General features: G+C 32.6%; 1 protein-coding gene and 1 long non-coding RNA gene across 2 annotated transcripts in view; one reads left to right on the forward strand and one right to left on the reverse strand.

Annotated features, from left to right (window-relative positions):
- LOC107436814 (phospholipid scramblase 2) overlaps positions 1–23,718 on the reverse strand; it is a gene marked incomplete in the record, with an annotated part of 76,082 nt that overhangs the window by 40,010 nt on the left and 12,354 nt on the right.
- Positions 3–4,628, forward strand: LOC139425709 (uncharacterized). Its single transcript, XR_011636861.1, has 3 exons — positions 3–297; positions 1,230–1,250; positions 4,463–4,628. It is a non-coding gene; the product is annotated as an uncharacterized lncRNA (long non-coding RNA).

The following is a 23,718-nucleotide window of genomic DNA, read 5'->3' on the forward strand; positions in this document are numbered from 1 at the left end:
AAAAATTAGCTCTTTCCATATTCTAATTAAAGATTTAAAAAAAATTAAGATAACAGACAGAAATATAAAACCAATCCCCGACGAGGAAAAAATACTTTCAAATAATAGAACTGTCACTTTTGTGATAACTTATTATCTATGTCCTTCCTTATAGTGAAATTCCTTATAGTGAACTAAAGAATTTAGGATTTGCTATGTAATTTCGCTGAATCACTGATTAATATCTCTTGATATTAATTTACTTTATAAACAAAAATTGTATTTTTTTAGATGTTGTAACACAAATACTTGATGGGGGTGAGTAATATTTATTATTAATTAAATAATGCAAGGAGCTAATCTAAAAGGGAATAATTTTGTGACAGATAAAGCTACTTTTGGGTCACTAATGGCAAAATGTTGTCAATAGTGACAGGCACAATACGAGTGGAAAATATGCAAATATGAGCCGATAATGAAACATGCGCAAAATGTTTTACTATGATGTTGTTTAGTGTTTCCGCAAATTTTAACCTTGAATTAAACTTGCATTAAACTTTTTAAGGGCCAAACAAATGGTAATATGCACATTTTGATTTAGTCTGGTACAAGGTAAATAAAAATAGAAACATATCACACCTAGACGAAAGTGCTAATAATTTGCTTACATAGTATTATTACATAGCCTTATTTTTTGTGGATATAGTGAATCTAAAGACGAGAGGAAATAGGATATTATAAACTTTTTTTCTGTCTTTGACTTTTTTTTTCTTCCTTTTTTTGGTAATTTCAAAATTTCTACATCAAATACATGTACCGTTTTTTAAAACCATCTTAAGTGTGGAATGTAGCTATAAGCATTTTTTCTTGTTTACTTCTTCTATCTCAGTTTCTCATCTCGAAATAAAAGCCATTTTTGTACGCCAGACGAAGTGCAATAAAAAATAAAAGTTAGAGCAATTTTTGTTACTACATATCGTTTTTCAATCATTTTTGTATTTCTTTTTATTGGTTTTTTACTTAAATAATGTGTAATAAAACGTAGCAGTTGGGAAAAACTAGTTAAAATTGTTTGCAGTACGGATATAGTGAACTCCCGGTTATAGTGAACCGAAATTTCGGTCCCTTGAAGGTTCACTATAGCGGGGTTTGACTGTATTTAAAAAAATGTAAGAAAAAACGATTTGTGATGTGCTTGATTTAATGTTAATAATTTGAATTACTTAATTATTAAATATTTCTCCATTTAGTGATGGGCATGGTAAATGAAGGTGAGTAGTTTTTAATATTTAAAAGATTTCGACATATTGATTCGCCGTCTACGTTTATCTTACAACACAACTCGGAATTACAGACAATGGCGTCATTCAACTTAATTAAACTTCAAAATCATTTTTACGTCCGTAATAAATCAAGAATTTCAATTTGAACGAAAGTCAATACTGCAAATAACACTAATAGGTATGAATATATTTTAGAGATATCATATAATAATATTCTTGTTATTAAGTTCTCGTAAACTATCCCAGAATACAATTTCATATCATTTAGAAATATGGAGTTGAATTTTAAGCAAAATTAAAGGGTAATTAGATTAAAAAAGTTATATATTCTGAATTTTTTAATACACTACCCAATTTCGAGTGCACAAGAAATGTAAGAAAAAAACTATATTAATCGCATGTATAATTGTTTTAATTAGTTCTAAATTTAATTTAAAATTTAAACATGCACTCAATTTAAACATTCATTCGATAAAAGATGTATTCTTCATGTGAATTTTAGTGATAGCGTCACCATTATGCAGCAAGATGAGATATGAAAGGCAGACTGGGCAAATAAAAAATGCGCGTTTCGAATCTCATCCTAGGGCCCGATCTTAGAGGAGAGCAGCATTACCCTCGCCACACTGACACAGATACTCGTTCCTAGTATGGACCACATTCACACATTACACACAACAGAGTACAAAAAACAGAGAGAAACATCCATGCCCTAAGTGAGATTCGAATCTACATCCTGATTTCTCAACCAGGAACGCTACCGCTCTGCCACCTAGTCGGCAAAATGACCGAACTATCATATACACAGCAGTACAAGGAATATATTCATATGCAAAGATCTCTGATAAATGAAATCAGATGACTCCGGTAACAAAATTGCTGCACATATATTTAATGACAATTATTTTAATACTTCTTGAATATTTGAATACTTCGTGAGTCTCCTTATGGTAGAGATTTTACATGGTGTGCAGCAAATCATTTAAAAAATACACATTTTTTTCGGCATAAAAAAAGAAATAAAAATATGAAAACTTGTATCTAATGTTGTTTAGTGTTTCAGCAAATTTTAACCTTGAATTAGAGTTGTATTAAGCTTTTTACGGGCCAAACAAATGGTAATAGGCACACCTAGATTTAATCTGGTACAAGATAAATCAAATAAAAAAAAACGTTACACCTAGACAAAACTGCTAATAATTTGCTTCGTTATAATAAACTAAATCAAAATACTAACAGAATTATTAATTTCAACAAAATTACTGGCATTAAGGAAAATAATAATGATTCTATAATTATTGATATCTATAAAAAAGAGAGAATTTTTATTTCGATTTTAATTGTTAACCCTTAAAAAATAAAAATATACTATGAATTTTTAGATGTATTTTTAAATATTGTGTCTAGATTCGATGTCAAGTTTTATTACTTTCTAGAATAAAATTTTTGTTGAATGAAAGGTTTCGTTTCGAATTTAATAGATTTGANAGCATCTGCGTGATAATTCAAAACAAACTTAATTCTGTATTTCCAAATTGCCCAATCACTTTTACCACTTAATGGTTTCACTTGGATTTTTCCTTGATCCATTACTTAAACTAACTGCAATTGCTGACTTTCGGAATATGAATTAACTTAGCACTAACACTTCCGCTTAACTATCGCCAAACTCAATTATTTCATAATTTTAACTTCGCATAAATAGCTTGCTGGAGCCCATAACCTGTTATTTATGATTTAGTGGAATGATTCACAAACGATTCAACTTGGTTAAATAAATAATATATTAAGCAAAGAAATTTCACATTACATACTGCGATACATTTCGCCGTTCTATAAAAAACAAACGACAACAAAAGAACTGTTGCCACACGGAAATGTAATCATACAAATAATAAATAATTATAACAATGTGCCTTTCAGTGACCGATCTTAGAGGGGAGCAACATTACCCTCGCCACGCTGACACATATACTCGTTCTTAGTATGGGCCACATTCACACATCACACACAACAGAGTACAAAAAACAGAGAGAAACATCCATGTCCTGAGTGAGATTCGAATCTACATCCTGATTTCGCAATCAAGAACGCTACCGCTCTGCCACCTAGCCGGCAAAATGACTGAACTATCATATACACAGCAGTACAAGGAATATATTCATATGCAAAGATCTCAGATAAATGAAATCAGATGACTCCGGTAACAAAATTGCTGCATATATATTTAATGACAATTATTTTAATACTTCTTGAGATACTTCTTACTTAATACTTCTTAATATTTGAATACTTCGTGAGTCTCCTTATGGTAGAGACTCTGCATGGTGTGCAGCAAATCATTTAAAAAAATACAAATTTTTTTCGGCATAACAAAAGAAATAAAAATATGAAAACTTGTATCTAATGTAATTTAGTGTTTCAGCGAATTTTAACCTTGAATTAGAGTTGTATTAAGCTTTTTACGGGCCAAACAAATGGTAATATGCACACCTTGATTTAGTCTGGTACAAGATAAATCAAATTTTAAAAAAATGTATCACACCTAGACAAAACAGCTAATAATTTGCCTCATTGAAATAATCTAAATCAAAATACTATCAGAATTATTAATTTCAACAAAATTACTGGCATGAAGGAAAATAATAATGATTCTATAATTATTGATATCTATAAAAAAAGAGAGAACTTTTATTTCGATTTCAATTGTTAACCCTTAAAAAATCAAAAAAATTATACTATAAATTTTTAGATGTATTTTTAAATATTGTGTCTATATTCGATATCAAGTTTTATTACTTTCTAGAAATTTTTTTTTGTCGAATGAAAGGTTTCGCTTCGAATTCAATAGATTTGAATGAATTTAGATATCTTAAAGTTAAGCTTTTCCAATTGATGTCTTTGGGTGGAGAATACATTTTTTAAAAATTTCCTATTAACTTTTGGAATAACGTTTTATTTCCCACTTTAAAATAGTTTGGAAAATATTAATTGTAAAATATTCAAAACTTTACATTGAATTGAACATCTATGCCTTGAGTTTTAAATTGCGTATACGAAGGGAAATAACTTCAAAAGACACTCAAAGTAACAGAAGGAAAATGTAAGAAAACAATTTTCAAAAATACGATTTTTGAATTACTTGATTTATTTATTTTTTGAACGTGAATTATTTAATCATTAGATTTTTCTTCATTTAGTGAATGAAGCGATTAAAAATAGTAAGTATATCTTATAATAGTAAGTATAATAGTTTTGTATATCTATAAACTTTGGAGACTTTTATTTGCGTTCTGTATCTGAGTAACAGCAAAACTCGGAATTTTAGACAATGACGTCAACATAAATATCTATAATTATGATAGAAGAAAAACAAATGTACAAAAGAGCCAATAATTGTAGTTCTAATTCAATGTTAACAACCAAAGTCAAGGCAGTAAAAAAATTGTAAACGTGTTCTCTCCTCTAAGGGTCAGTGCAAGCCGGGTGGGGAATTCGAATCGATCAGTCATTGGTGGGATTCGACCCCGGTTCATCTATTTGGAAGGCAAACGCTCTCCTCTGATACATCGCATTTTTATTTAGAATGGAAGCATAAAGCTACAATTATAAGAAGAATTTTTTTTTCTTTTTAAATCAAAATTTTTGCATTTGTAGAATTCTAAATTTTCAAGTTTTTGTTACTTTCTTAAGGAAAGAACAGCAAAAGCTCATATTTTTCCGGAACAAAGCAATATTTAAAAAAAAAACTTTTCTGGTTCTTTTACCATTGTAGCATTAAATATATATACACTACTGTGCAAATTAATTGGGACAAACAAATTTTTTCAGAAAATTGTTTTTTTCTCGGAAATTTCCAGCCCAAACCGGTTTGAACTGCATTTTCTTACAGCACGGGGTTGCTTTTGGCTGGTTTAAGCCGGTTTTACAACGTGATCATCTTGTGTCGAAAATTTACTCCTTCATCCGCACTTCAGTTGCTGTCAGGAGCGGTCGATTGTGTGAATTGTTTGTTTCTGACGTGCATTAAAAAAATGGATATCAGTCCCAGGAAAAGAATTTGAATTGTTACGCTTAGTCAGCATACATCTATGACTGTAAGGGATATTGATGCAACAGTTGGAGTTGGAAAATCGAGTGTTACGAGGATTATTCATATGCAAAAGAATTTGGGTACAGTGTCTCCGAAACGAAAGAGTAAATGTGGACGCAAACGCAAAACGACACCTCGAACAGACCAATTTCTATTACGAGAAAGTAAAATGCATCCTCGCAAAACAAGTACAGACCTTCAGAGAGATTTATCAGCTACTGGTGTGAGCATTGATGCATCGACAGTCCGACGAAGGCTTAATGAAGCTGGAAGACTTGCAAGAAAACCAATAAAAAAACAGCTATTAACACCTGTAATGAGGAGAAAATGTTTGATTTGGGCCAGGAAATCCTGGACTGCACAAGACTGGAAAAAAGTTTTATTCAGCGACGAAACGCAATATTTGGTGCAAGGGTTTCGACCAAGATTTGTCAAACGAACCCATAAGGGAACGACATATTATTCAGACAGTTAAGCACCCCCAAAAGCAGATGTTTTGGGGTTGTTTTACCTCTGGAGGACCTTGCAGCTTAGTACTGATTGAAGGAATGATGAACTCTTAAAAATACATTCCAATAATAGAAAAAAAAGTTGTGCCTTTGATGCAAACGTTCGCTGGGGGTGTTAGCGTCTTTCAACAAGATCTCGCTCCTTGCCACATTTCTAAGATGACAAAGAAATTTTTTCAAGAACAGAAATTAACGGTTTTGGATTGGTCAGGTAATTCTCCTGATAGTAAATAATTTTGGCCACGCATTTGCCCGATATGGATTTGCACATGGAGAAATTATATAAATTAGCAATTTGTTGGGTTTCCATTGTTTTTCATAAAATTTTGAAAGAGTTTATCTATTTGTTTTACCTGTAAAATTTAGAACTATCACATGTGGATCTAATACTTATCTAACTAAACCTGGCACCATTTTCTCTAACTACTTAAATAAAATTATTGACAATATTTCTAAAGAAGGTTTCTCTTAGATTATCACCAATAATCAACCGATTTTAGAATTCATTAAACGTAATTAAATTAATTCTATTGCGACTTTTGATTTCCAGAATCTTTTCAATAGCATTCCCCTTTCTAAACAAAAAGATGTCCTTTTGATTCCTTTTGTTCTAATATTGTATCAATGTAGCAAAATCAAAATATATCAATACAATAGTGTGAGGAGCACTCAAAAAATTTTACAAAAAAATTGCAACAAATAAAATAGAACACAATAAGTAAAAATAACATGTAAAAACAGAAAATAAAATAGGAAAAAAACAGAATAAAACATCTATCTTCTATCTATATTATAGAAAACGCTAATACGTACGCATGTATAAATAAAACCGATGATATTTCTTTTCTCACGATGGCTACAGTTTTCATTTTTAATTGATTGGATTCGGCGCGCAAGAGCACGTAGTGAGCATATCATATGTCTAATCGGATGAATTCCCACCGATTTATCAAAAAAAATTCTCACAAAATTATCTTCATCGAAGCCGATGCTTTACATCCGGCGTTCATATTGTTTTACTACACATGGTTTTGGCCCTCTGGTGGGAAAGACTTTAAAAGAAAACTTACAAAAGTTACTTTTCTCAACAACTGAAACTTAGAATAGTGTGATTAAGAAAAATATGTGAACTGTTAGCAATTTCAAATTAATATTGAAATGCTCAGGTTTAGAATTTTCTACAGTTAAAGTTTTCGGAACTTCATTTTTAAAAAAAGTATACAAAAGCTAGACGTTAAGAACGTATCCAATGCGCGAGCAAAGCGAGCATCGGATTGCGAAGTAATCTGAAATGAGCTGCGAAAGCAGTTCCGGGGGTTGGCGAGCGCCAGCGAGCAGGGGGCGAAGCCTCCTCGTATTATATAAAGCGCTAATACGTATGTATCAATGAAACCGATGATATTTCTCTTCTCGCGTTGGCAACAGTTTTCATCTTTAATCGATAGGCTTCGGCACGCAAGAGCACGTAGTGACCATCATATGTCTAATCGGGTGAATTCTCACCGAATTATCAAAACAATTCTCACAAAATTATCTTCATCCAATGCGATGCTTTACATCCGGCGTTCAGTACTATTTTATATTGTTTTACAACACATGGTTTTAGCCCTCTGATGGGAAAGACTTTAAAACAAAACTTACAACAGTCACTTTTCTCAACAACTGAAATTTAGAATAGTGTGATTAAGAAAAATATGTGAACTGTTTGCAATTTCAAATTAATATTGAAATGCACAGGTTTAGCATTTTCTACAATGAAAAATTTTCGGAACTTCAGTGTTCAAAAAAGTATACAAAAGCTAGACGTTAAGAACGTATCAGTAAAGCGAGCATCGGATTGCAAAGCAATCCGAAATGAACTGCGAAAGCAGTTCGAGGGTTGGCGAGCTCCAGCGAGCTGGGGGCGAAGCCTCCTAGTATTCTATAAAGCGAGTAGCGAATTCAAATGAGCTTTATTTGAATTCGCTTTATTTGAATTCTGACCTATTGAAAGGTATGCGCAATAAATGAAATGAGCTTACATGAACGAGAAATATGGCTATTATTTTCAAGAAAGATTTAAAATATTTTCGTAACAAGCCAGATTACAAAAATTGAAAACAAAAGCGCAAATTGAGCTAAAAGCGTAACTAGAGGAGTTTAGTATTAAAGTGCGTTCTAACTCCATTACTGAAGGGCGTTTGATTTGCTAGTTACCTAAGAATTTTTTCCCCCGGTTTTTAGTTACTTTTATTTTTATTATTATTTTTCTTTTTTTCCCCTTTTCTCATTGTTCTGTAATTTTTCCCTTGTTTTATTTTCATTTTGAACATATTTTATGAGTTCTATTTACTTGCAGCTTATGCGCAAAAATAAAACTTATTGTTTTTCTTAATTTTCTTCGTGTTTTTCGAACTTATTTATATATATATATATTGCCGGGGATATATACTTTCAGCAAGCAACGCTCCTTGTCATACAGTTCGAATTGTCAGATGGATCGAAGAATATGATGGTGACTTTACCTTGCTTCGTTGGCCCGCACAATCACCAGATCAGATTGTTACTTAATTGATTTAAGTGTAGTTTTTAGTTGAAATATCATTTTTAAAGTGTCAGTTTTTGATAAAAGTTAAACAATCATAAGTATATTTTGCTTTTCTTTAAATTTTTTTCGGATTATCTAATTTAGATTATTCTTGGGGACGCAAATGTAGCGATTTAAAAAAAAATTTGCCAAATGTGGTAGGGGCTAAATGTGACGCTAAATGTGGTTTTCCATCATCATTTTCACACAATATTCCTTCACACTGGAATGAAATACTCTTTGCTTTCATAAAGGCTAACTTTTAAATTTAAAATTTTATTTATATTTTACAAAACATTGTAAAATATTACTAATTAATACAAAATATAAAGAAAACAATTTTGATTCATTTTTAAAAAATACAATTCATGACTAAATGTTAAAACTCAATTTATTTAATTTTTTTTTCTTTATTTAGACAATTATGCATCACTTGGTGAGTATTTTTGAATATTTAACAGATTTCAGTACTTTTATTTGCTTTCGTTCTGTGTTTGAGTTACAGCAAAACACAGAATTTTAAGCAATGACGTCATTCAGCTAAAATATTTGTAATTATAATAGTAGAAATACAAAAGAATAAATAACCCATTAGGACAGCTTTAATTCAACGTTATCAACCAAATCAGAGAGTCAGAAAATACTTTCGTTATCACCTCTAAATTGTTATGAAGAAAACACAATTGTGTGATATACTTTAACTTAATTAATACCTCTTTTAAATTGGAAACTTGTCTTTCAGATTCTTCAAGGAATCTCTTTAATTAACTCCTTAATTAAACATTCTTTTTTTAATAAAATATCTTCATAATTTAAATTTTTTCAATTATTCCTAGAAATATAATATTATAGTTACATAAAAATATTTTTCTTAATCTTTCCTGGTCCGGTTTATTACTATTACCATATGTCCTCCTATCTTAATTTTGGTACTGTAGTGTACGCATTCGCTACTAGTGTTCTTCGGATCATCATCAAGAGTTATTAAGGTAATCGACAACCTTTGGGACAAAAATTTTTAAAAATCAATATTTTCCACAATATTATTGCCATTTAAATTGTATATTAATTTAAAGAAAGGCGAGATAGAGGGGTAATTCTCCCTACAGGAAGTGCAATAACAGCGTTGACTGTCGAGGAAGAATTCTGTACTCGCTAATGTTTTGTAGTTTGCAGTATAGTGAGCTACCTTCGTTTTTTTCTTAAAAAGTAGTTTAGTGAGATAAAAAAAATCTGTAGTTTGTAACTTTTTTTCTTTTTTGGTACCACTTTTTTCGTTAGTTTAGTAAAGAAACAGGGCTCTAACATAAGTAATTTCTCGAATTTGATGGGTACAAATCTTCTCGGATCTTTCAATGAACGCAATTTAAAATGCAGCACCTGTGACAGTAAGTTAACAATATTTGTGCACTTAGAGTCACGTGTAACTAATATTTAAGCTAGCTATTACAAATAAAAGATATTTTATCTACAGGGCACGAAAAACCGCCCGTCCTCGGCGAACAATAATTCCTCGCGGACAACAAATTTCTCGAATCCGACGTCTGCGCGGACGGCCATTTTCTCGTTAATGTTCGTGATACATTTTCAATTTTTGTTATCGTACAAGAGTAAAACGCCTCACTTCTAAAATGACCCTCTAATCTAGAAATACAGCAACATACTGCGCATGGTGAAATTGATGTTTTCTCAATATGGGAGTATCGGTTGAAAGGGGCTTTTCAGCAATGAACTTACAAAAAAACTCATTGCTTACTGGTCTTAAACAAGAAGCGTTAAACGCAATTATGAACATCCACCTAAATGGAAAACCCCTTTCCGATTTCTGTGCAGAAACCTCTGTAAATCATTGACTTGATTGTGTAACTGACAAACGTCATACTTGATTCATTTAAAAAACACAGTACCCTTGGATAAATTGACATTCCAGATAACTTGACCTTTGTCATTTAAATTATTTCACAAAGGAAATAAATTATTTCATAAAAGAAATACTAGGTTTTACTATTAGTAACCTAGTATTTCTTTTATTACTGTATAATGTAATCCTAGTAACTACTTATTCATTGTGCAATTTATATAAATGTTAGTAATAAATAAGAGAAAATTATATTTTTATTCATATAGAAGCTACGGGTTAGTTTCAAAGGAGGACGGGTACATTAAAGGACAAGCCGTCCTCGGGGACGGGTAATATTTCTGAGTTTTTTCGAGCCCTGTTTTATCACTATTGTGATATTTTCACATGAGAATGTACATTCGTGAAACATTGATGTTACTTCAAGGGAAAGAAACATATTTTCGATGTACTTAATTTCTTAGAGGAAATAAAGAGGCATTAATAATCACTTAACGAAATTGAGCTGATGCACGTTAAAATTCTGTCGAGTCGCAAAGTCCTCCACGTTCCCATAACAAATCGGGTACTGGATTGGAGATCCATTGTTCTCTGATTCAGATCAAAATTACGATTTATGGATGAATGAATGGGTGTATGAATGGGTCCGCCTTAGAAACAGGTGTGACGTATGATGTGGCAGAAGTCGAATTCTTGACCATAGATGGCGCCATTGAAAAACAAGAATTCTGCCGTAAATTTGCTCGGTTTCACCAAGCAGGCTGGCCCGTGTGGCAAGTGGCATTAGAACCAACCATCCAACGGAATTGAGAGTATTTGATAATTTCCGAGCACTTCTTAAAATGAATGTTCGCTGTCGAGAAGGACTTAAAAAGTAGAAGATTAAATCAACAAATTCGAAATGTTTTAGAATTTAATCAAATGCTTTAGTTAGAATTTAATCAAATGCTGCAAACTGACTCATTTAAGCATGAATAAATATTTCTAAGTAATTCTGCAAGTTTAATATAGGCCAATTTTTTCTCAATTCCATTTTGAACATAATGTGTAAATTAAATTCTCCAGCAGTGTAAATTATACAAGTGTAAATTAATTTCTCCAGCAAAATTCGGTTCCGTTAAGTATTGAAGTAGTCACTACGTTTCGAAAGTAGTTTGTAGTTGCTACATTTAAAAAAAAGTATTTATAATTGTAGTTAACTACATTTGTAACTAGACATTTGTAGTTAAAGTAAAGTACAAAAATAATGTAGTTTTCAGAGAGCTATTTGAAACTGCATATTTCTTAACGACTCAGCCTGTATTTGTTCGTTTTAACCTTAATGCAATGTCACTTTAGTTTAAGCATTATCTTTAACGGTATAATTGTAGTTATAACTGATAACAATCTCTCCTCCGATGCGCACAATCTCATAAACACTGTAATCGTAGAGTGCACAAAAGAGTTGTCTTAGTTTTATTAGAATCGTTGCTTTAAATTAAAACTTCATAAAAAATATCGATGAAAACACATAAAAAACAAGTGTTATAAATGGGAAAATGGAGTATCGAAAAATTTATGCTAAGGATCTTTTTATTAATTTGTTGAATTTTGCAAAACTCTTTTGGAATTAAATTCTTCTTTAAATAATTTTGCAATTCTTGTGATCATTAATATTTATTAGAAGTACCCTAAGCTCTATTTGAGGTACATATCGCAAGAGCAAAAATTTTCCTCAACAAATCACAGTGTCCCTCAGGGGAAGTAAGGTCAATGTTACGATAAATGTAAGACAGTAAGTCGAACTTTATCCAAAATCATTTTATTTTTAGGTAGAATAGGCTAAGCGTTAAATCCTATCAAGTAGTTCTTATTATTTTACCATGATCTTGATGAAAATACTTTTAAATTCTAATAATTTCAAACTCAAGCAATGAATTTATACTAAATTCCACGCCGTAGACTTACCACCAAATTTATTAAAATGAAACTGCGATGCGAATTCTGCACGTTTTCGTAGTTTTCTTCTCCATGTATCGCAAATGCGCATAAGTTCCATCAAAAAATCCTCCACGAAGTCAAATATCTCCCAATACTTAATCCAGATGTACCCTTGTCATCTGGTTTGGGTTACAAATTACAAGGCTACAGAGTTGAATATTGGTAGTCGTAAACTCAGAATTGGGTCAGTTGCTAAACACCGGTTATAAAATAAAATAAAATAATAGAGTTCTCATAAACATAAACTTCAAATGCAAATTTTTAAATTCTATTTACTCAAAAAAAATTACTTTTGTGCTTCAAAAAAGGCCTTGACATTATGAAACTGTTGTTTTGTTGAAGAATACAAAAGCAATGCCGGTAAATAAAAAGTTTATAAAAATACAACCTGAGGAAATAACATGACGCACACACAGTGCTATGCAAAAGAAAATACAGCTTAAGCAGTCATCATAGCTAATGATGCGACCGAACGAACGAACCACACACTCAGGTAGAATGGTAGAAATAACGAGAACCTGGGTACAAAGTCGCGAAGCGGCTTTAACCCATTCATCGGAATTGCAGTAGCAACTTGGTACGTTCACTGCATCCAGTGAAGCAGGCAGGATGGGGGCCCTTACAGTTTACGCATGATGGAGGCTCACTTGGTTGTTTAGTGCAGGTGTAAGTGAAATGCGCTTTCGCATGCAGGCTCAGGGGCTGGGCAGTTTCGTTGGGTGTGCCCGAATTTCTGGCACCGGAAGCACTGTACTTGGAATCGGCCGCCGCGAAAGCGCTCGGTCCGTACCGGGAGATTGAGGATAGAACTGATGTTGAAAATTTCTCTATTAGGCTTGGAATCTGATTGGATCACAAGAAAGAGAGGGAGGAACCTAAGCTCCTGACCACACCTCCTCTTGAGTTGGATGATTTTTTCAAGCTTAAGTCCAAAGTTTTTAAGATATTTTTCTAATTCTGGAATACTGGAGTCTATTTTTAGTCCGCGGAACAGGGTTTTAATTTTTCTGGAATAAGTTGGAGGAGAGTCTATTGTAGGTTCTTTGGGAGCTGGCGTTCCCAGTATCGCCGGGGCTTTAGCTTCGACTTCCTGCTCCATAGGAATAGGGTTTTCTGTTAAGGTCTCTCTATCTGAATTGGAATCTGATATTTTACGTTTCTTATTCTTTTTCTTCTTCTTCTTTTTAGCTGGGAGGTTGATATTAGGAGTGTTGTCTGGTTTAGGATCGGTGGGTGGAGGCTGTGGCTTAACACAGGGAGCTGTAGTTTCTGGCCCTAAAAAGGGCCTGGTTCAGTCAGATGTTGGAGTATCAGGAACTTCTACTGCTTCGGGAGTCACGGTCTGCTGGGGAATGTCTGGCTCGGTTGAAATTTCAGTCTTTTCAGTAAACTCAGGCTTTGTAGTATCCGCAGTAGTTCATTGGTTCCTGATTTCCAAGTAGCGTTCGAGCATGAATTCAAGTCGATGTTGATTTTCGTACTCTAGTTCGTTGAGTCTCCTTCCTCTGTCGAGTTTGTCAGTAATATCCTACAGGCCGTCTTGGTGAATCGAGATCATTCTGTCGATGTTATCAGGAGTTGCTCTTTCACTGGCGTAGTCGCAGCTAGATCGAGAGTAGGGTAAGGCTTTGGGGTAGACATACGTTTGCCGCCTCGGCCGAGTCTGTGATAGGATGCCATGATAGCTGTGGAGATCGGTCACAACACAACCGTTCACCACGAAGATCTCATCTATCCACACACTCAGGCAGCTGCTTCAACTACTATATACGGATTTCCCCTATCGGGAAGTCGTTACACTAACTCGCGCAACTTACCTGAGAGAGGGAGGAAAAATGAGGTTTTGTTCGCATATTAACAGCAGAAACAAATATATTGCAATTCCAATTTGAAAGATTACAATATATTTTAGCTAAAAATCACAAATCTAAATATTTCTCTCTAAAATTTCAATATTTCTCTCTTCCAAATAGCGCATTTTCAAATAATTTAAACTTTTGCTATGAAGATTTCATTTTATCTCTGATTAATGTGTATTACTGTTGTGATTTCAATACATGCAAATAATATTTTATTTTAAGTAATAATTTTTTTTTTTAGTTGGACAATCATTAACCAGTGAGTAATTCGCTTTTGCATGAAATTATTGGATTAACTATGTAGAAGTATTCTTTAAACTCAAAACTAAATTCAAAACTCTAATCTAATTTTTATGCTAAAAACCATACTACGAAAGAAAATATACATTTTGAGAAATAAATATTTTGATTAACATTTTAGAAACGATACTTTTTATATTAGGGATAACTTTCGAGATTTATTTTACTTATCAAGGCTGCAATTAAATAAAGTACAGTGCATACTAATAACCATCTTCACTCGTTCAAGGGTCTAATCTTAAGCACAGTGAACCACCCTGATTAACTTTTGATCTAATGATTGGATCCTCACATTCTAGGACTCGATCTTAATGGCTGGGGGGTGGTAACGACAAATAAATAATATGCTAATTAATTAGTGCATACAATATTTTAAGTTGCTCAATGAGACACAAAAATTTGTTTTCTCTAAATAAACATAACTTTTTTTCAATGAATTCGGATTTTTGACCATCAAATCATAGGGGTTGGCCGCAATCTCGGAAATATGGACCCAATAGTTTGGTCAGGAGAAAGCTCCAAATTTTGGACCCAAGAATGTTTATTTTACTATTAGGGTATTTCGATATGTTTTGAGGATTTTTTAAGGGAATTAAAAAAAAAATTGCACACAGTTAAAAACTTTGCTAGTCCAAAGATAAATCCATGCAAAAAACAATTTTAATAAATATTTATTATTTTTTATTATTTTATTTAATAATGGTTGAAAAAAATTGAATTGTAAATTATGCAAATGTTTACATCATTTTAAAGAACATATTTTTTTTTGTTTTTTTGGTTAATGGCGGGCACTTGAGTCTATTCCCTATTGGCCTCAGAAATGCCAGATTTGCTACTCTCTTATCGTTACCCTGTGAGCACCTATTGGCTAAGCCATGGCATTGGAGTAGCATCGCCCACGTTATACAACCACAAACCCGTTTATAGAGCGGGTTGCATTCACACAGGAGAAAGGACGTAGAACACCGAAAGAGAGAGAGAGAGAGAAACATCCATGCCCTGAGCGGGATTCGAACCCGCAACCATCGGCTCAGCAGTCAGGCACGCTAACGACTTGGCCACCTGGTCGGCGTTAAAGAATATAATTGTACTTGGTAATATTCAAAATTTGATGGAAATCGGACAAATAGATCCTGAAAAATCAAATTTTAAATATCTGACTTTTTCCGGATTACAGTTAGTAGATTTTAACATAAAATATAGTTATTTTTTGCATGGGATAATCTTTGGATAAAAAAACTTTAATAATTGTGTTCAAACATTTTCCATTACTTAAAAAAATCTCGAGCTATGGTGAAATGCTCAAAAAGTAAAATTAGCATTAAACGGTCCAAACTTTGGTCTGCTCTCTTGACTAAACTATTAGGACCCTATTTCTCAAATTGCGACTACCCCCTTTATTTTGTGAGTTAAAAATGCGAATCCGTACATTTTAAGGAGTGTTTTTGTTATCCTCTGCGCTAATTAATTAGCATAATTGAGGTCACCCCTTTGAGCCAATAAGATTGACTCCTAGAACGTGAGGGTCAAAAGATCAAAAGTTATTAAGGGTAGTCAATTATTTTGGAGCACTATGCATCATTTATTTACAATAGACAATATTTTAACTTCAAAACTTAGACACAAAGACAATGAAACAATTTTAATTTAATTATTTTTATTTCAATAGCTTATTACATGCGAAAATTTTTAAATTTTAAAGTGGAACTTGTATTAAAGTTTACAATAATTTATTCAAATTCTTGAGATTTTACTCTAGAAACATCGTCGCTTTAAAACTATACCGTGGTAACTCAAAAAAGCAAGTTTCTCAGGAGAGCGATTTCTAACTTTTCAGGAACTTCCACCGCAGGTTGACTCGAAGCTATGGCGACTATTGCAAAATTGTTTACATTAAAAAAAAAACTGTTTCTTTTCATTTTTCAATGAACCAGGCCTGAATCCTGCAGCATTTCTAATTTTGCGGTAATTTCAAAATAAGTTAAGGTACTTTGAGTTGCAACACTTTTCTTTTATTAAAAACTTTTATTAAAAACATTTATTAAAAGTGGAGAGTTATTTCAAAATACAACAATGTTCTTCAAAATATCTTCCCGAATATTACATATTTCATTTCAAATTTTGATATACAACAGTGAAGGAAAAAAATCGCTCTCCTGAAAAACTTGCTTTTTTGAGTTACCACGGTATAGTTTCAAAGCGACGTTTTCTCCGCCAAGGTTTTGTTGCAACTGGCATACTGCTACACTATTCCCTAAAACCAAGATGGCGAATCGCGCCATTGCGATAACGATTTTTTCTGCTTTCTAAATTAATTTTATGGAACTATGAAGATAACACGTTGTTTCTATAAATGGGTAATTTTTTTACACAAAATGACCCAAATATCTCATTTTTCGATTTTTTTTTTTTTTTAGTTACTACGGTTTTAGTTTCAAAGTGACGACATATCTAAAGGGTTTAACATAGTAGCGAGTGAAACGAGAATGGTTTATTCAAAGCAAATCATATAAAAAAGCATAATTTTCTTCGGAGATCAGGGAGAGTCAGCAAACAGTGGATTCAGCTCATTAGTTCATATTTTTTTGACAATGTAACTATAAAAACAAAATTCCTAATTTCAGAAAACTGGGTGAAATAGTCACCGAAAAAGAACAATCTTACATATAAGAATTTCGAATTTAATTTATTCAGAAGACCTTGTTTTAGAAATGCTTAAAAATAATTAAAAAAAATATTGTCTTAGAATTCAGATTTTAAAAGAATACAATATTTCAAAACCTAAATTAATAAAATAAAATAAAAATACTTTTATCTTGCAGATGTGAATTTTTCAGTAATTCGAAATTCGCTACGCAATTTAGATGTATTACTGATGATAGTGTATTATTGTTGTAGTTTTAACTTTTTTTCTCATTAATAATATTTTAATTTTTTAGGAGTATTTTCGCGTAGATAGAAACAGAATCCTGATGACTAATGATACTGATTTATTGAACGCTCCTGACATATATGGAACAGAGGAAATGCGTTTCTTTTGAAACACAAGAACTTATATACAACTAAATAAGGAAGAGGAAATGATGTAATAGAAACTTCTAGACATTTCTAGAGGACATTCAAATAATTAATAAAATCTTAAACAACATATATGTAGATTTACATTTTCTTCCATCTGGGAACTCCGAAATTCTGATTCGCGAATGGGATGGCGCACAGCATCCTCCTGTGATGTTTCATTTTATTTGACATCTGGAACGGGACGTGGTGATAGGACCTGCTATCTTACTTTAGTTTCATTTGGTGTTGAAGGCAGATTTTCGTTTTCAAATGGTTTTATTTGTCATGATGGATCATAGTATAGTTTCATGAGCATCNTTTCCTCTCCATGGAACATAAATGCTGGTTAGTTCCATTAAAGAAGTACTCCAGCTACGGAGTTCAACATTAGTAATCGTAAACCCAAAAATTAGGTCTGCTATTCAATGACGGCTAAAAAATAACATAAATCGTATTGTTAAATATTTCTGTTAAACCATTTGTCTGAGGATGCTAGGCTGTAGTAGTAAGATATTTAACATTAGAATTTCAGCAATTCTTCGAGCCACTTTCGAAAGGAATACAGTTCCACAGTCTGAGATTAGGGTTCCTAGAGAGCCTTGCTTCTACCGAATATCTTCAAGAAGAAATTTCGCTATCCCTAATCTCTTGTATCTATAATAATTTAAAACATTTTCATATTCTTCTTATTATAAACGTATAATTACTTGCTTGGTGGTGATTTCAATATTGTTGTTGTTCTCATCCCCATGACCAGCAGAGCTAGATCAGGTCCATAAGCTCGTTCACTCTAAGAAAATCCAGCACCAACAGGGGGACTTGAACCAAGTCCTGCCTGGTAAGTCCCAGACAAGATAAAATGTGGTCAGGGGAGGCCTGGGCAGCAGAACACTTAGTGCAGATTTCGAAATGTTTGTTACCATCGATATAAGTCATATTTGACAGCTGTCCATTGAGGAAAATAGTAATGGCAGTTTGTTCTCGTCTACTGCTGTCCCCAGCCAAGGAGCAGCCTGGGCACCTACTCTGATACCATGACTGTACCGGCGGGACAGTCCAAATGGCCGTATTCTTTGCCTTACATTTAGAAAAATGCTCCAAGTAAGTAAGAGGAGCGACAGTCGTAATGGCCTCTTCAGCACCTGCTTTGGCCAAACTGTCAGCAATCTCATTTCCAGCTATGACGACATGTTAACCCAACTATTTTTGACCTAAAGTTTAGAAAAGGTGAATTCCTGGTGTCTCACTATATCTGACACCAAGGAATTATCTGTGTTGTTTCACTTAACTAATTTTGGTGTAAAGTAGTGAGCTACATTTTCAGAATAAAAATACTCTAAAATATTTTTAAAAAATCGGAAAATAAAATGACACTAGATTGTGAGAAATGTGGAATTTCGAGTTTTAACTAGAAAAATGTTATTTGAATATTTTTTGTAACACCTATATTTTTGCACATACTTTTTGGAACACCTAAACTTTGCTTTTCTAAATTTGTTAAAATAAAGACGCTTGGGTATTCTAAGAGCGTAACAATGTAACTTAAGACACTATTGATATAATAGTAATTGGTGTTGTTTAAGCAAGGTACCACAAATATTACTATTCGTACCAAAGTACCTACTATAAACGCTGTGATAATATATGCATTCTACTCTCCCTTAAAAAAGTACAAGAACCGGGAAATTTCTGAAACGTATTCCATTTAATCTAATAGCATAACGCCATTAGAAATGGCCAAAAATTTTATATATATACATACGCAGAGAGACATTTTCGTCAATGTGTTATTTCAATCTTTATGATGTACCCTACCCTCCATTTCAAATTTTTCAACTGCTGTACTGAAACATCCTGTAAGTATTTTTTTATCTCAGTTAATAGAATAACAGAAGAATTAGGATTAAGTGTTCTAGGTTAGTATGCACAGGACACGGGAGTGGAGAAGCTGGAGACGGAGTTTGGTTTCTTACTGGATTATTCAGAGGATCAGGGGTGAAAGCTGATCAGGAAACGGAGAAACAGGAGATGGAAATGGAGGAAGATCATGCATTGGAGATACAGGAGACGGATATGGAGGATCACACAGAACAGTATTAAGAAGTGGAAGAATAGGAGACGGAAATAGGGGAGGAAAGGAAATAAAAATGGTGGAGGAAAAGGACAGGGGAAAAGAAGAATACTAGTGAGGAATGGCGAAAGTAGAGCTTTAAATGAGATATTAGAAACTTAGGACTCAATTGTAGTACGTTAGCTAGTTTCTTGATTCATAGTTTTTTTTTATAATAAGTATTGGCATTGAGAAGGTAACAAACAGTTTGCCAAGAATGAGTCAGAAATCCATAGTTAGGTTAGCAACAGTTATAATTTATTACCAAAGTTATAATTCTCTTTTTATCTAACTAAATTGAGTAGTCTATTTTATAAACATTGTAGAAAATTTATAGTGGTTATTGAATATTTATGTAAATGTACATGTTAAAGAAAGAATAGATACGAAATTTGATTTCCGCTACAAATGTTTTTCGAGAAAAGGATTAAATTCAAGTTTAGTTATTAAATGCAAAGGGACATGTCCGCGTAACCGTATTTGTAAAGTATAGGAAACTTCGTTACTGCAACTTTGCTGACAGAAAAATACTGAGTAGAATAGAGTTAAAAGCTTTATTCTTTAAAAAAAGAACAGATGTGTATGTAGAAAAACAAATGCAAAAAAATTTACCCTGCTGTAAAATTAACTTAAACAAGCATTTATTTGAATTAAAGGTAAATTATAATAAAAGTTTTAAAATTATCATTATGAAGACTATACTTTTAGTCATTATTGCTTTTATTAAGAGAATTGTTTTAAATAAAGATTGTTTCTTGTTGTGAAAAATTATTTAGTTTATGTGCATAACAATGGGATTTTATTTCAGTTGAAAAACATTTTGATAGTTTCATTGTAATTTGATTAATTCTCTATAAATTTCATTCCTTTTAACTTCAAAGAACTGCTGTTACATCTTTGTTATCCCTCGNTCTAATGTTTTTATTGATAATAATCGCTGCAATGAAGTTATAACAATTTTTGAAAGCAATATTCATTATTGGATGCAGTATATGGAATATCATGGTCAAAGTCAACGTTAACGTGGAGAAAGATCGCTTGATGAACAATCTTCTTCAGATATTGAAGAATATGATAACAGTATTTTTGAACAAGGAAAAGAAATCGAAGGTTTCTTGATGAGAAAAATTCGTTTCAAAGTGATGTATGTGAGCTTGAATTCCAGTATTTCACAGATGAGGAAATTGTTACTAACTGTGTTGTTAAATCAAATAGTGATGATGCTTAAGATGTAATAAATGAGGGAAATACAATTCCTGATTCTGCTGCTCTACAATCTGTGGAAACTTTATTAGATTGATTTTATTGGAGAACGAGGATTTGATTACGGTGACTACGGATTACTACGGTACGTAAAATATGTGTCAATATACGGCAAGAGATGAACAAACAGCAGAAGCAAAGACGCATTACACATTTTTTTTAGGCAGTAAATGTTAAATTCCCAGTTTGATGTTATACAGCATGCAAATGTAAGTAATTTTTATATTTTTTGTACTGATGTTCATTTTTTCTTTAAAAAATGAACGTCCCGGTGATTAACCCGGATAATCGGGAGTGCACTGTAGTTTAAATAATAATCAATTTATCCAGCTTTACTGCCTGGGAAAATATCATGTATATATATGCATATTCAGAACAAGCTGTATTTCTAAACTATTACAAATGAATCTTTTATACAATAAAATGTTTTTAAAAGCATCTTATCTTCATGATTTCTTAAACATTTATAGCGAACAGAAAATAAACGTTTATGAATGCTTCACAAAATAAAGAGCTGGCTGCTTTGTCCGACGAGGCATCTATTTTTAGCGTATGGTCATTCTGGGTTTGGGTTCCCGCAATTCAACTCTTTATTAACAATAACTATGCATTATTATTACCAATATTAGAATACTGAGTTTTTACAGTTCCCCTAGTCAACTAAGTAATTTTTTTCTATTAATTTTGCTTTTATTCATAGCTTACTTTTTTATTTAAATATGTAACTATTACCTTAATTTAATGAGCTCCATTAATGTGAATAATAGTACGGCGATTTGTTTTTTTGTTTTTTCAAGTCGAATTAGTTCCACCTTTCCGTTAAAATTACTATTTAATACAAACACATTTTTTTATTCATTTCAATTACAACATATTTTTAATTATTCAATTTTATAGAGATGTCTAAGTGCAAACGGCAAGTTATTATTCACAATAGCAAAATTAAAACAATAGATTGGTTTATTCCACTCAATGATGTAGTTCAGATTCTGACTTAGACATCTCTCTCAGAAACATATTTTGAAAGATTTATCTAACTCAAAATTAAAATAAGGTTTTAGATAACTTTAAAAAAACTGAGCCCAAGCTGCTACGTTAAATGTGATCGTTGAAATTATCTGACACAGCAAGTAAAAATTAAGAGGCAAACTATTTCGTTTTTAATCAAATAGAGCTATAAGCCTAACAAACAACACTGATGCGATCTTTTAAATATTTAAAAAATAGAATCATCTAAATGCAGAGCTATAAGCGATACGCAGAGATCTCGCCGCACTTAGCTATACTCAATACTCATCTACAGTTTAATCTAAAACAATAGCTAAAGCCTAACCGATGAGAAAATTCCATTTTTTAATAGCTGCTCTCTCAAATGATCTAATAGAGAATTTCAAACGAATTTTAGAATGGAGAACCAGCGTTGAAACTTCCAGACTCTGTCTTAGTTTCAGAAAGATATAATAAACGGTTGTGGAGTTTAATAATAGAGGAACATACAATCACAAGAACTCTTCATTTTATACTAATTCATGCAAGCACATTTGGTTAATATGTTAATTGTAGCGAAATGAATGATTAAATATTTTTGAAAAACTGCAACAAAAAATATTTGAAATGTAAAAACAAAAAGATGAAAAAAATTGTTTTACAAGTGTTGTCCTCAAAACTCTCTCCAAAATGACGTGCTCAGTAGATCATCCAATTCAGTAAAAGAAAAGGGAAGTTAAAACTGGGAAAACAAAAATTTTCATAAAGTAAATCAAGAAAAAATTATGATAATTTTATGGAAAATAAATAAAAAGTATCTAATAAACAAAATCTAACGGTTCGATTTAATCCTTCCTTTAGTAAAAAACCCATTTTTGGGGTAGGTATATGTATTATGAAGTAATTACATGCACCTTAACATTTAACGCAACTTATCTACTCATCATTTTTAGTTGTGGTACTGTATTCTTCTCAACATATATTTATAGAATTCCAAACTTATAGGTCCAGCAGTGGACTGATAGTAATGACACTGTTCACAGTAGAATACCTGAATCAAGCATCACTGACTGCAGTCAGTAAGCGGGTGGGTGACCACTTTGATCAACCTGCGTAGGGACTGAGGGTAAGAGGTATCGGTCCTCGTTAAACTATTCTACCTTAAATTGCTCGACTTCGCACGCAGGTCGTTGGGCTGCCAAAGTAGGGGAGCCCTCCCCATCAAATTTGCGACGGCATATCCTCGGATTATCCTCAAAGATGTTTCCATACCGCCGCCAATAGTCCATTGTGCAGCTCTAGTTCTACTTAAATAAAGTACCTAAATTCGTAGATAATAAAACAGGTAGTGATAAAAAGACTCCTTTGAAAATTGTACCGGTTATACAGGAAATATTTTCGAAACTAAACGCTGTCACAATTGGCCCTCTGCCCACCACTTCAAGCGAAAAGAAATACTTAATCACTGTCCTTGTATGTCGTCAAAATACTTAGAGGCTATCTCAGAAAATGATATAGGATCTGCGTCGGTGACTGATGTCTTTTGTACAAATTTTTTGTACAAGTGGTTTCCTAGAAAAGTCCAGTTTGATCTTGGAAGGTTCGACATAGTTCTGTTCATCACTCACAGTCTAATCCTGCAGACGTACATTTGCCCGGTATACCCTACACTTATTTTTTTAAGGCCAAAGGCCACTGCTTGGTATACATAGAACTGGTATACCCTACGCTGATCTTTTTTTTAAGTTAGGGGCCTTAGGAAACAAAACAGATATAAAATAATTAAAAAGAATCTAAATCATCTAGTACAAAGTATCCGCTCAATAAATGAATAACGAAAAAAAGGGCACCTGCATCCAATGTAAAGGAGC

The sequence above is a fragment of the Parasteatoda tepidariorum genome, chromosome 5 (assembly GCF_043381705.1).
Source record: "Parasteatoda tepidariorum isolate YZ-2023 chromosome 5, CAS_Ptep_4.0, whole genome shotgun sequence".
NCBI lineage: Eukaryota > Metazoa > Arthropoda > Arachnida > Araneae > Theridiidae > Parasteatoda > Parasteatoda tepidariorum.